This window comes from Talpa occidentalis, unplaced genomic scaffold (genome assembly GCF_014898055.3).
Source record: "Talpa occidentalis isolate TD23 unplaced genomic scaffold, MPIMG_talOcc4v2.1 talOcc4.9, whole genome shotgun sequence".
NCBI lineage: Eukaryota > Metazoa > Chordata > Mammalia > Eulipotyphla > Talpidae > Talpa > Talpa occidentalis.
The window spans coordinates 62,914,921-62,930,061 of record NW_023605305.1 but is presented as its reverse complement, the minus strand read 5'-3'; positions in this window follow the sequence as shown (position 1 = coordinate 62,930,061).

Genomic DNA, 15,141 nt, shown 5'->3' with positions numbered 1-15,141 from the left:
TAGATGGGGAAAAAAAGGGTTGGGGGGTGGCGGAGGGATGTAGAGCCAGAGATGGCAGGAAAGGAAAACAGTCCTTCCTCTCTTAGCAACAGGAGGAAAGGTTCTCAGCTGAGACACATGCTAATTTCCTTACATCTGTATAGTGTAACCGATTCCAGAGGCCTTCAGAATTCTTTTCCCTATTGATATCACAGAAACAATCAGATAAAATAGGTATGTTAAAATATCGTGTCCCTTTGACAGATGAGGGAGCTGAGTCCGAGCCAGGTGAATCAGCAGGGCAAGCACTTGGACCCACATACTTTAGATTTTCTCCCTCCCCATGCCTAATGGTATAGTCTAACTTCAGGAACTCTGAAGCATTATTCAATTGAGATTCAGAACTGTGGGTCCCAGAGGCCAACAGTTCATTCACTTATACACAATGCATGCTCCACCTTTGAGCAAGCCAGTTTTATTTGGAAACGAGGATACTGATGTCCAAGTGGGGCTCTTAAATGTTAATTGGCTCTAGAAACTGACTTAATATCTCACTGCTGCTGGGTTGGAGATTAGGGGAAGAACAGATGCTAATGGAAGCATTTGGGGGATGCTGCATGGTTATCAGAGGCAACATAAGACCTGACTTGGTACCCCTGCTCTGTCACTTATTAGTGTTCTTGAGCAAGTTATGAACCCTCTCTAAGTTTTAATTAGTGCGTCCATAAGACAGCGTATGAGTTTGTTCCCAGGAGTTGTTGTGAGGACTAAAGGAGATACTATAAGAGTGCACTCAGTATATGTAGTGCACCTTCTTTATTAGGATTCTTTTCTTCTCCACTTTTTGAACCGGGTCACAGCTGACTCTCCAGGCCCAAAACAAAGCATTGATTTTTGCCCATTTCTTTGATTTAAGTATTGTCACCATGCCTGACTTCTATACCAGCATGCTGCCACAGCATGGACGTCACCCGGACCTAGAGGCCGTGTTCACTATACCAGCTTTCGTGACTCTAACCCACCACTGCCCAAGACTCATAAAAATCAAGCCTGGGCCTGTGGCTCCTAATTTAGGGATCCTCCCAGCTCTGCTCTGTTCATTCCCTGTGAGACCCCACACAAGCTCTGTTCGGGTCTTTCTCTTTCACTGCCAAGACCCCAGGGTCTGAGACTCTGTTTTTCAATCTGACAGGCAGGAATAGTAATCCCAGCCCCGCCTTCTTCATAGATGCCCTGAGAATCAAATGAGCTAATGCAGATGAAAGTGTTTTTGCAAAGCACAACGCACCCTATAAAGATAAAAGTATGAATATTACAGCTCCTGGCTGGAGGGAAAATATGAGAGCAACAAATCCCAGGCCCTGTGGGGACTTATAAACCACTGGAGAGGCGGGACCACCCTGAACACACTCCCTTCAGAGCTAAACTCACAGGGAAACTCACAGGGTAACAGGCAACAAATATAAATCCAGTCCCCTTTTGAATGTTTATTGGTACAATGACAATTGGAGTATGAAGCGCGAAACAATGTAGTTGTAACTGCAGTCAGAATTGATCTCTGGAAGCCTTGTTGCTTTTTCTCTTGCTCTCTGCAGACATGGAGTCATTCCTCATTCCAGTGCCGCCCTCTTCCCCACTCACCTCTCTCTGAGAGGTCAGGATCACCAGCTTAAGGCAGAATTTATTGGCCAGTGTCGCTTGGCAGTCCAGGATGAAGCTGGCCTACACTCCTCAGAGATTCCAGTGATGTCATTATGTCTGTGATAGTCTCTCTCTCTCTCTTTCTATCTCTCTCTGCTTTCCTGTTTCCTGCCCTCCCTGTGTTCTCTTCTACAGAAAACGTCTATAAGGGGTGGCTGGGGACATGCTCATGGACAGCTCTAGGCTTGCATCATCTCAAGACATAGATATTCTCTCCTGTGTTTCAAGCATATGAATCCCATCAAAAAAAATTATTCATGTCTAGGATCTGGTCACATGCCTAACCTTTACCAAGGTAAAGGGTACTATGTTGCCCAAGCCTGACACAGACCCCATCCTATGGGCAAACACCACAGAATAGGGAGATGGGACCCCCTGACAAGAAAATCCTGATGCTCCAGATAAAGGGAAGAAATATTAGGGAGACAAAATTGACAGGCATTCACTGAAGTGACAGAGTCAAAACTCAGACACAGACTCCCCCGAATTTGAAATCTTTTGCCTTCCCCTGCTCACACGCCGATTTGGAGCTTGGAACACAGCAGGGTTAGTAAACTGAGGTTGCATCTCGAGTAGCCCACATGGATGTTATAGGTTGAAGATGATGCCTCAGTACCTTGCGCATCGTAAGTACTCAGGTAGTGTGTCTTGAGAGAATAACAACACTGGTTGGTTCGTAGGAAATGGAAGGATTCTGAATCCTTATCAGGGATCACTAGAAAAGAAGGCTGGAACTGAATACAGATGGAGCCCATGGGGGATCTGGATCATGACTTTATTTGCTATATATTTGCTGAACCTGCTCTGAAACCAAGGCTCAGCATAGCAGGATCATCCCTTGCTATAATCTAGAGATGCCCCTGGTAGCGTGCCATTCCATGGAATCCTGCATTTCCAACCAAGCTAGTGAGTGGTGCCTAATTCATAAGGCTATTGCCCTGCCCCTTGTATGTCGCCGCTCTGAACTTAGTGCAGAGTTTAGCTCAGGCCATCCACATCCTTGTCTATTTGTCCCCTTCACACCACTTCTTCTCCAGGGCCTCTCATCACAGGCTCTGGGGTCTGTGAAATGAGGGTTTCTCTTCTTGGTAGGCCCTTCTCTGAGGAAGTGGGGACCAAGATCCCTGTGCTACCTTTCTGAGGTGTATTTCCCCCCCTATGCAATAGAGGTTTAATAGAACACTCTTCATTGTCATTGGCATTGTTGCCAAACAATCTCTGGTTGCTTGGTTGCCAGGGTGATTAGAGTGACTGCAGTGAGGGTGGACTCGGCAGGAAAGGCTCGGTGGGAACTCTGTGAAACTGTAGAGAGAGCATAGGCCTGCCCTTGAAGCTAAAGCCTCTGCTTTCCACTCTTGTGTGCTATGTACCCACTCCTTGAGGGTTCTCAGATGGACAGTGCAGTGTCCTTAAAGGCTGCTGGCAGGTTTCAGAAAAGAGCAAGCAAGATGGGGAGGAGCAAAGATGGGAGCTTTGGAGTCTTAATAGATGTTGCATTGTGAAAATTCATACAGAAATGTGCTCAGATGGTAATCAGAAGCTCCTGTTAGACTGCGGCAGTTTACAACACACCTACTGTGTGCATTGCTTTCTGAATCCTCCCCCTTGTCTCTACATATATCATCATATTCATATCGTCTGCTTGCCTGTTGTCCCGCACTGAGTTGTGAGCTCCTTGAGGCTGTGGGCTTTGTGTTGTCCATCTCTGCACCCCCAGAGTCTAGCAGATGGGCTGGCACTAATATGGGCCTGGGAAACATTTAACGAATGAGTGAAAGTGCTGTGAAAGCACATGAACAAGACCCCATCTAGGCTTCCCGTCTCCAAGTTCACAAATTAATACCCCCACCACCACCTCTCTGAACTATAAAAATTACTGTCTGGCAACTAATTTGACACTCATATGCTGACTTGCGCCATCTCTTGAGTTGTTGTATTGAGCTATAATTTGAAAATTTTATTGTTATTAAACATTTCACAAGGGGATTTATGTCCTGTTTTCACAAGTAGACTGTGAGCTCATTCATTCATGCACTAAGCAGTCATTGAATTATGCACTGGGCATTGTTACATAGTTACATGGATAGCTCATTTAGTCTTCCCTCCTCTTCCATGAATGTGTTCATTCAGACCCTACTGTGTGCTACAGGCTCTGTGCTCAGGGGAGGGTATCGCGAGTCCCAAAAGGACTCAAATGTCTTCAAAGTTTACATGAGTAAACAGGGCCACTGCTTCAGTGGCCTGCTGAGAGGAAATGCGTGTCTGCATGGGGGTCTGCACACAATTGTGCACCAGGCACAGAGAGGAGAGGGCTGGGTAGGAATCTACTTGCTCACTGTTCACCAACCCAGGAACTGGAGCATAGGACTAGGTCTGCCTACAGGGAAAAACACCTTTTCCTTCACTAAAAGATCCCTTGGTTTGCCAAGCCAGCACCTGAGGCTGTAATTGGCCAAAGGACTGCATTTTTCTAATTTTCACAAGAGCACTGTGTTGAAGGAGGGCCTATTATATATGACGTGTTTTGGGGTCAGGCAGGAGATAAACATTAAGATGTACACACGCCGCCCCCCACCCCAGTTACTAAAATTCAATTTAAGATTGCTGCACAAACAGAATACTCCTGTAAAATACATTCCCCTTGGAAGAACCCCTTGTTTCTTGTTGATTCTTTAAACAACCCTGCAAAATAGACACTAGCCATTGGCGCTTGCAGCTAGGATGGATACATGTGAGAGAACGGAAGTGGAAACTGTGAGGTTATGGTTCATGGTGTATGGCTCAAAGAGGTTAAGTCAGAGCTAGAGCTAGGACTAGACTTGGCTTCTACAAATTAAAAGTCTGGAGCCCCTTCCACTTGATCACAGGGTTTCTCCCATTACTCCAGGCATCCAGTGGGCTTAGTGGGGACCCCTTGGAAGACATTCTGATTTGGATTTTTAGGTTTATGCTATTGTCACAAAAAGGGCTCATGCCAACATCTCTTCCCACCTCTCCCGCTTAGAAGGATATCTCTGGGCTGCCGAACAGGACTTTTAGGTTCTTCTGTCCTGGTGCTGTGACTGTGGGTCTCTCCACATGCCAGGAGGAGTCTGAGAACCCCACGTAGGAGTGGTTGTGTCTGTCAGCCTCACAGACAGTGACGAGTCGCTGCAGACAACAGACATGCTGGGGGCACCAAAGACCCATTCTGTTTACTTTGCCTCCCTACTGCTCAGTTGTTCAGTCCAATCTGTTTCAGGAGTTCAGTCACTGAAAAAAGTGGAAAAGAAAAATCCTCTAAACCAACCAGCCGAGATATTGTACAGATCTAGCTGGGGTCTTTCTGACAAAATGAAAAGAATGTGGTTTCCAAGGCCACCGAATAAATGAGGGTTCTACTTCCAGCTCTGCTGCTAAAACTCTGTGTGACCTTGGGTCAGGCACTTGCTCTTTCTGGACTTAGTTTTTTCTCCAGGCACTGGAATAGATGGCATCAGATGGCATCACATGGCATCTGAGGTCCCTGGCAATTCTGTAGGGTATAATATAAGGATTCTCAGCACTAACTGGACACTGGGAAAACACCAGTTTTAGAAAGAGGGTAGGCTGCTCGGTAAAAAGAAAGATTTGGTGGTCAGATGAGAGGCTCATCCCTCAAACACTATCAACACTAACAGCATTAACTGAAAGTCCCATTTGTACCTTGATAGGGCAAGGGATGTTTTCAATGCTGTGGGTAGGTAGTGGAAAGGACTGTGTCTTTGAGGGATCTAGTCCTTTAGAGCAGCAGCAGTGTCCAGCATTAACAGGATAAGGACTTTAAAATCAAAAGCACCCTGCCTTCAATTCCTATCTCTTCTCCTAACACTCAATAGATATTGAGTGAACTCACCCATTGCATGTCCTTAGAAAAATTGCTTTACTTCCTTGAGCTGTGGTTTCCTCTATTATTAAAAGGGGCCGAATCTGTCTGCGACAGGTTGCTTGCTATCTTATGTGACAGCTGTTGGGTCATAAGTTCTAACATGTTAGGGCCCATAGTTGCCTTGTTCACTTTGGAATTTCCTGTAGCCCAAACAGTACCTGACAACATACTGAAAAGTTCATAAATATGTGTTACAAAGGGGAGAAGGGATCCAATGGAATATGGTGGAGGATTACTGGGGCTTTTGTGAGTGTGGTATAATAATAATACCAGTGGTATAACTAGCCCATAGTAGATACTGAACCATATCAGTTTTCTTCTCCTTTTCTCTTTCCTTGCAAAGGCATGACATGAAACTATAAAGAGCTTAAACAAACTAGAACAGAGAGCATGGACCCAGACACAAAGCGCCGTGTGTGGTGTGTGTGTGTGTGTGTGTGTGTCTCCCACATTTTATTTGGTGGGATGGGGAGAGGGCAACTCAGACTTCTCCAAGAGATGCTTGGAAGTTTGGACATTCCACCTGTCTTTCTTTTGCATTTCCTCCTCATGCTCAGATATGTCAATATCCTACTCACAGTTCAGAGCTCAAAAGTCACCTCCTCGTTGAAGACTCCCCTGAAGCCTGAGTTCCATGTAACCTCTTTCTCTCCGGATACACCCAGCCCCCTCCCATATGAATGTATCCATCTGGATCTTGTATTATAGCCATTTGCCTCCATGTCTTACATGTCCAGTAAACCAAGAGCTCCAGCAGGTTCAAGACCAGGTGGGTCTTGCTAATGCCAGCATATCCTCAGGCATCCAATAAATGTGTGTGGAATAACTGACCAGGCTCCCTGTGAGGAAATGAGACAGGGGATGGGGGTAGACCCATGACTTTAAAGGACTTTTCTAAGGACTTTTAAGATTCCTAATTTTCTGCCCAAATCATGAAAAAGTATGTAAGATATAGCTGCTGTACTCAAAGAATTGCCATGTTAGAAGTAAGTTTAGTCTAAATGAAATAATAAAGTAATAATCAGATAACTCTTCATAGCTCTCATTAAGGGCCAGGTATTACTCTGTGTACTTTAAACATATAAATCCACTTAACATTCATAATAACCTTATGAGGTGGGGCTATCAATTAGCACTTTTTGTAAATGAGAAAATCAGTCATGAGACTTCAGTAATATGCCCCCAGAAACCTCAGATTGTATGTGGGGGGAGTTGGAATATGAACACGGGAACCCTCCTTTAGAATCCACATGACACTCCCTAAATACAGCAGAAATTTCCCCTAGGATCCAGAAACCCTTCCTGTTTCTTTAAGGTGATCCTGCTTGCCTTCCATGCATAGGGAGGCCTTAAATGCACTCATGGTCCTTTTCTCCCAGTCTTTAAATTAATAATAATGCGAGCACACATGATCCCTGTCCTCATTACTAAGAAACCTGTCCACCTGATCACTCCCCTCCCTTGTAGCGTAGACATAAGCCTAATGTAACAGGTCACCTGTGGGTCACTGTTTTTTCCCCTCACCTGCCCTATTTCTGACCACTCCCCAACCAGCACCCTTGGTCTAGTCAAACTAAATCCCTGCAGCCCCTCAAAGGAGACTTCTTTCTCATCCCTTGTACCTTTGTGCAAGCTGATTTTCCAATCCTGTATAACCACACCTTTCATTCTCAACCTCTAATTCCTGCTGATCTTTCAAGAATTAGCTTTTCTTTAAGTTTCCCTGAGATCCAACCCCCCACTCCCACTCCACACCTTTATCTGTGTTTTCTTAACTGGCACACTATTATTTTTATCCCTTTGTTTATAGACCACTGACTTCCCAGTGGTCTGTAAGATCATGACAGTAGGGATGGTTTCTTTCATCTTTGTATTCCCCCAACTCAGGATAGATGTATTCAAGAAATATTGCTACATAAACAGTGATATGGTTCACAATTGCAAGAAGATAACACTTGATCTTTTTCTCAGGCTTATGACAAAAATAGGAGATTTGTGAGTTTTTGTAATCCCCTATCAGAAACAGAATTTTGACCAAATGCACAAAGTTAAGAAATAACAAAGTAGAGGATAAAACACATCTATGGCTTTAAAATGCATCCAAGGAACCCCCAATAAATAGCACTTCTTCTGTCCAGGTTTTCAACAAATTGAGAAATAAATAATAGTAACAGAGACCAAAGTATCAATTATAATACTGCTAGAGGCCAGGTTGGAAGACAAGGCTTTGGGATTCTTAGCCAAGTGGGTTACAGATATTTCATCCCCATGTTGGGCAGTCATGCCCACCAGTGAAAGGCATTAGCTCAACTACCTTGCCTGGGATGCCTGCCCAGGTAAGATCTAAGGAATGAGTGAGCAGAGGGAAGCAATTCTTTCTATAGACAAATCCTCTCCTGAGAGAGAAGGAAGATGGATCTGAGGTGAGCATACCTACTTATTATTTCTAAATTCATAATCAGAAAAATTGCTTTAATTATCTGAGAGGAGGGCAGGCCAGGGGCAAGCAAAGAGAAAATCTCTCAGAAAGCAAGAGTAGGGGAAATGCTTATCTGACTCTTAACAGAAGACAGACTTTAAAATCCAATTTAAAAAAAAAAAAAGTTCAATTCCCCAGATGAAACTTACCAAAACCATTCATGGAGGGTTTTCCTAAAAATGTTGAGCTTGAGATCTCTATGAAATAGTCAAGAATTGATATTTAACTGGCAATCAGGTCTATGCTAATAGCTCAGAATGTAGGCGTGGTCTGAAGCTCTCATTGTAGGAGCCATCATTACCATAGGTAATGAAAGATAGAGAAGTGGTGAGACCGCCCAGAAAGAGTGGGCAGAGAAAGCAGAGCAAAGAATCCAAAACTCAGCCCTGTAGAATACCATCAATTAAAGGCTAGGAAAAGAAGAAGAACTTGTAGACGGCGCTGAGGAGTGACCAGAGATATAGGAAGAAAGTCTTGAGATTAAAGTCAACCTAGATTGTTGGGGAGCTTATTACTTAAGCATAATCTAATTGGCCTCACTCCTATAATACCTTGTAAAATTACTGTAAGAGCTATATGAAAAAATATGTAATATGACATATGGAATAAGGTAATATGAAAAATAGAAGTCACATAATATATAATAATTCATTTCCCTATTGGAAGCTGTAAATAGTGCTGCTCCATGGATAAGAAGTGTGTTAGTTGCAACATGCATAAATCACTTTAGTGGTAATTGATGATAGCTAATATTTATTGATCGATTACTACAAGTCAGAATCTGGATAGAGAAAAAAGTCCTTGATCATGTTTGATTCTTATCGTTATCATTTTTTTCTCTCCTGATTTCTAGCCATCCTATTCCACTAGCTAGATACTGTACATCTTGACTAGCTAGATATTGAACATCAGTCAAAGAGAGAAGCCCGAAAATAAACCAGTGCAATTTTTACCCAATTTCAGAGCTTCCTTTACAATTTCGCTGATATGTAGGCATCCTAATATGGCCGGCTATCTTATGTGACAGCTACTGGGTCATAAGTTCTAACATGTTAGGGCCCATAGTTGCCTTGTTCACTTTGGAATTTCTTGTAGCCCAAACAGTACCTGGCAACATACTGAAAAGTTCATAAACGTGTATTACAAAGGGGAGAAGGCATCCAATGGAATATGGTGGAGGATTATTGGGGCTTTAGTGAGTGTGGTATTATAACATACATTTGTAGGGGTGTGGCAATACATCCCTAAAATATATACAGCATTATAAACCAATATTATCTCAATAAATGTAATTAAATATAAATACATATGTGTTAAAGCAATGAATGACCATATAGACAAACTTTTGGAGAGCTCTCATTTTTAGCTTCCTTGTCTGTAAAATGTGGGTAATAATACTAAATTTAGAAGATTTGAATGAAATAACACTTGAATGTGTACCCAGTACACTTGTAGAAGCTCTATTAGTGTCAGTTAATACCCCTTATCTCACTTCTACTTAAACAGAACCAAATATAAACTAATGCTACAATATGAATTGAGCCATTCACTGATTTTCCAACTAATTTCCATAGTCAAACTTATGAGTAATTGCTGGAACAAAGGAGCAATATGCATGGCAGGCACTTAAAATCATGGACATGCAGATATAGGAAGGCTGACTTTTCCATTGGTAAGGAATTCAGGTTCTGGAGTCCAACAGATCTGGATATAAATCAACTCCTGTGGATTGTTTAACCTTACACGTTTCTTACATATACCAGCAACCGTTAACCTTCTCATATATAAGTGGGGGTATCTCATATGATTGTTGTAGGGTCTATAGAAGAATATTGATGTGAAGTGCTTAGCACCAAACCTGGAACATAGCAAATACTTATTAAATATAAGATGCTGGTGTTATTAGTTCAGGATATTAAGAGACCTTAGAGGCCATCGAGTCTAACCCCAATCAATTCAGGGATGTGTTGGATTTCACCACCTCACTTCCATAAATAAATATAATCTGTCATCTTGGATGATCCTGATGCATTAGTAAGGGTAATGCTAGCTGCTATAACGAAGAACACTAAAATGTACATGGGTGAGTTTTATGACATGGTAAGAGTTTATTTCTTATTCAAGATATAAACTGGATTTCCTGATTTGTGGGTAACTTTCCTTCAAGTGATAAGTTAGGAATATAGGTTGTCTGATTTAAACACATGGTACCCAAGGACACCAAGCTTGTCTACATCAAGCCATTAGAAGAATAAAGAGAAAATGAAGAAACTCTATCTGCTTATGGATTATCTTGACATGGAAGTGGCACATTTCTTTTCACATTGCTTTAGTGAGAATATATTACATGGTACCTTCTAAGTGCAGGGAGTTCTGACATATATAAATGGCTACCTGACTTGGTGGATTTTTCTCAGTGATCACGCCATTCTACTAGAAAAGGAGCATGCATTTTGAAGGACAGGTATCTCCCACAATTGAGATGTCTACTGTTATTTGTCTTTTCTTCTCTGTGATATGCATAGTCCTAGAAGAAAGGTTTTAGTTTAAACGTGGGCAGTCCTAAAGTATTACAAGCCATGTGGCATAACTCATAAAAATTTCAAATTAATTTTATGGTGGAGACAAAAGTAGAATGTAGAATATGTTGAGAACGTGAAGGAGAAAATGATAGAGAAAAAGAAAGAAAATTTAGAGTTGAGTAGATCTGGAAGTCACCTTATACATAGACGGTATCAGACAATCCTCACAAGAACCTTGTAGTGGTAACATTCCCCACTCAAGAAACAAGGAAACTGAGGTTAAGAGAGGTGACATGGCTTGCCTAAGATCACATAATGTAAAACTGATTAGCACAGTTCAAACCTGAGCTGATCTAATGGCAAAGTCAAGGTTCTCTCTTTCTCTAGATGTGAATATCAGGAGAGCCTATCTCATTCCTCTCCTATGGTCCACGCTCCCCTTCAATTAGCCCAACGTTCACAAATTCCTTTTCCTCCAGGAAGAGTAATCTTCAAATGGCTTTAACTCCCACTTCCATTGGATTGCTTTGTACATCTCATCCAGAGGTGTAATTACAAGCATACTATAATTACAAATCCATGCTCATCCACTCTGATTGACTCTCCTAATCAAAACCATTTTTTCCAGGTTGCAAAAAGGGATCTTAACAAATTATCTTTACAGAGGAATTTGTGAATATTGCACTTAAAATAGCCGAGTATCTGCCTCCCCCTTAGCCAAATTCCATCTATATATTGCCAGGAATGCCCCTACCATTTTGAAATGGAAAGAAAGGGGTAGGATCAGAATTATTGGAATTGAAGTGTGAGATTTGACACAGGTATCTCAGTTTTGAGGGATAATAATAATATATGTGTGTGTATATATATATATATATGGCTTCATTTGCTGTAGGTGATTTCCACATAGATGATTCATATTTGTCTAATAACTTGTAGCCACCCCTCTCATCCAGGAGTTACCCAACAGCCACAGGGGCCAACTACTAAATTTGACACTGACAGATGCTTTTTTGATCACTCCGATTTATAGGAACTTCTCTCCCTATCTCTACCACAGACACACACACACACACACACACACACACACACCAGAGAATCTGGTACAATTCATGGAGATCACTAATTAGTGCATATCAAATGTGAGCTTGACAGGGCTATGATTTAAATACAAAGATGCCTGAAGAATTATGATTCAATATTTGAGCTCCATGCTAGTCTGATGCTATTGTATCCACCTGAACAAATACGGCCTGGCATCCTACCTTCTCTGCAGCTGTTTGACTCTCTCCCTACAAATTCATGGGTCTGAAGGGGCGTTTTCTGTGAAGGAAAAAAAAAGGAGGGGGATTTTCACACATGGCTCAGAAAGGTGGAAAACAGCTGGGCTCCTCCACCCCTCCCTTTGCTTCTGGGAAATGTGGTTCCGTGAGCAGGAGCTGCTGGGTGTTCCTTAGAAGCTTTCATCCAGGATCTGACACAGTAAATGTGGGATATCCTGTAAGTTATATTTTCTATAATCCCTGCAGAGCCTCATTTACTCATCCATAGGTAGAGATAATAATTCCTACCCCTCACAAAGTTGTCTTTGTAAGAGTTGACATATTTAGAGAGATTGCTTATGCCAGGCTCTAGCCTAGCATTTGCATGTACTTTCTCATCCATTCCCCATAAGAATTCTATGAATCCACGGATGAAGAAAGAAACTGGAGAGCAAAAGATTCAAACAACAGTCCACAAGATTACTTTATCCCACCCGATCATTTGTTTTTAACTTAAAACAGGAAACTCTTCAGTTTAAATCAACTTGGATTTAAAAAAAAAGGAATTGTGGTTTTCTCAAGTACAGTGTGAAGGAGCATCTAACATTTGGTGTGACTAGATAAAGATGTTCAAACAATGTCATCAGGGTTCTTTCTTTTTCTGTCTTATACCCTTTGCAGGTTGATCACATCCTTTCCTATTTCCATGGGATTGGGAAAAGAAAAAAAAAAAAAAAACACGAGTGTCTCTAGCTTTTATCATTTTTTTACTTTATGATACCAAAGGAAGAAAAAGGTTTCACTTGACCTACCTTGTGACTAACTTGTCCTCAACTAAGGTCAGGAGAGAAGGAAGAAGATGAGAAGGGAGGGAATGAAGTTATCCTGGAATGAGGAAGAATGCTTCCCCCACAAAAAGGAATGCTCAGCAGACATCAGTATATATCTGTGTAACAAGGATCAGCATAGCATGTAGTAGGACTTAGTATACAATGCCTCTTATTTATTAACCCAAAGATGAGACAATTCTTAAAATCTTCTTCATATACTTCTCGCGTCATGTATCATGTACGATATGGTCATATCATTTCACTGGAATCCCATCTATTTCATGAAATCAAAATCCCCTCCCTAGATTTTCATTCCCAAACCTCCCAATTGCAGTCCCACCATTCCTGTCTGAGCTGAGAGTTATTTATGACTATATTTATCCAATTCCTCATCCCCAACTGGATTCTCAGCTATTCAGGGACCTGATCTTATGATAGGTAGTAGAGATGAAGTTTCAACTCTGCAACCCACTTATGAGTAGCTCTGCCACTTAAGAGCTGTAAGATCTGTTGACATCTCCTATGTTTTTTGGACTTCATTTTCCTCAACTATAAATATGATGATAATACATTATGTCTCATTTAAAATAAAGTATTCCTTTACAGCCTCACTTCAATTCATAATGTATTTAAGTCAATTGATAAGAATGCACAAAATACAGTAACAAAAAAAAATTAGGGTCAGAGAAATTATAAATAATGTAGACATATAAGAGCTGAGGAAAAAGGAAGGATATAAATATAAAGACCTATATAATTATTAAATTGTTAAATTATAACAAATTGAGCATAATTACTAAAATTAAACCACACACTTCCTGAGACAAAACAGTGAAAGAAAACTTAGTAGTGGGTGATTTTTTTTATTCTACGTATGAAAGAAAAAATTAGGGGGAAACATCCCAGGTCCTCATAAAAGCAATGTTCTTCCTGACATTTCTGAATAATCACCTGAGAGGATATTAGGGATTAATGAGACCTGAAATAATATATCTAAAGACCCTGGATGCTGGCTCAAAACAAGTGCTTCCCAAGTACACAAATAATTGTGAAGACATCCTATGTTCATTAACGAAAGACTAACTATTGTTAAGATGTCACTACTAAAGTGATTGAGGGAATTAATGCAACCCCTATCAAACTCACAATCATATTTTTAATGCATAAATAGAAAACTCCATCTTAAAATCCATTTGGAATCTCAAGAAGCCAATTCTAAAGTAGCTATTTGGAATACCAAACAGTCAAAACAACTTGAAAATGAACACAGGTGGAGGTCTCACACTTCCTGATTTCAAAACTTACTACATAATTATAGTAATCAAAATAGTATGGTACTGGCAGAATGAAATACAGACCAATGAAACAATAAAGGATTCTGAAATAAACTGTTGGATATGTGGTCAAATGATTTTCAACAACAGTGTCATGGCCATTCAAAGTGGAAAGGACAGTCTTTTTAGGAGTTAGAAAAAATGAATATCCACATATAAAGCATGAAGCTGAACTCTTGTATAATATTATATGCAAAATTCAACTCAATATGAATCAAAAACATAAACTTAAGACCTAAAACTATAAAACTCTTTAAAGAAAACATAAAGGAAAGTTTTATTATATTGCATATAGCAATGATTTCTTAGATCTGCACAAAAAACAGAGAAAATAAAGGTCAAAAAAAAAAACGCTGAGCTTCCTTAAAATAAAAAATTTCTATATATCAAAGGACACAATAAACAGAGTGAAAAAGTAACAGAGTGAAAAATTCACAAATCATACATCTAATAAGATGTTAATATCCAGAATATATGGAATTCTAAACCAACAACAAAAAATAAATAATTTATTGTATAAAGGGCTTGAATAGATGTTTCTCCAAAGAATATATACAAATATGCAGAGAACATATAAAAAGATGCCACAAATCATTAATCATAGGGGAATGCAATCAAAACTACAATGAGATATCACTTGACATCCATTAGGATGGTTCTTATGAAAAAAGGAGAGAGAGGGAGAGAGCTGGGGGGAGAGAGAGAATAACAGTGTTAATAAACATGTCCAGAAATTGGAATCCTTATGTACTATTGTCAGAGATGTAACATGGTCCAGGCATCTTGGAAAACAGTATTGTATCTCCTCAAAAAACTTAAAAATGGAATTACCATATGATGTAGCAACACCGCTGTGGGTAGCGATTCAAAATAATTGAAAAAGGGGACTTGAAAAGATATCTGTACAACTATTTTCACAGCATCATTATTCACAAGAGTCAAAAGGTGACACAAGGCAAAGGTCTATTGATGGATTAATTGATAAACCCAATGTGATTTGTACATAGAATGTATTCAATTTTTTTAAAAGAAGGAAAATGGACAATTACTATAACAGGGATAAGTCTTGAGGACATTTTGCTCAGTGAAATAAGCCAGTCACAAAAAGACAAATATTGTATGTTTCC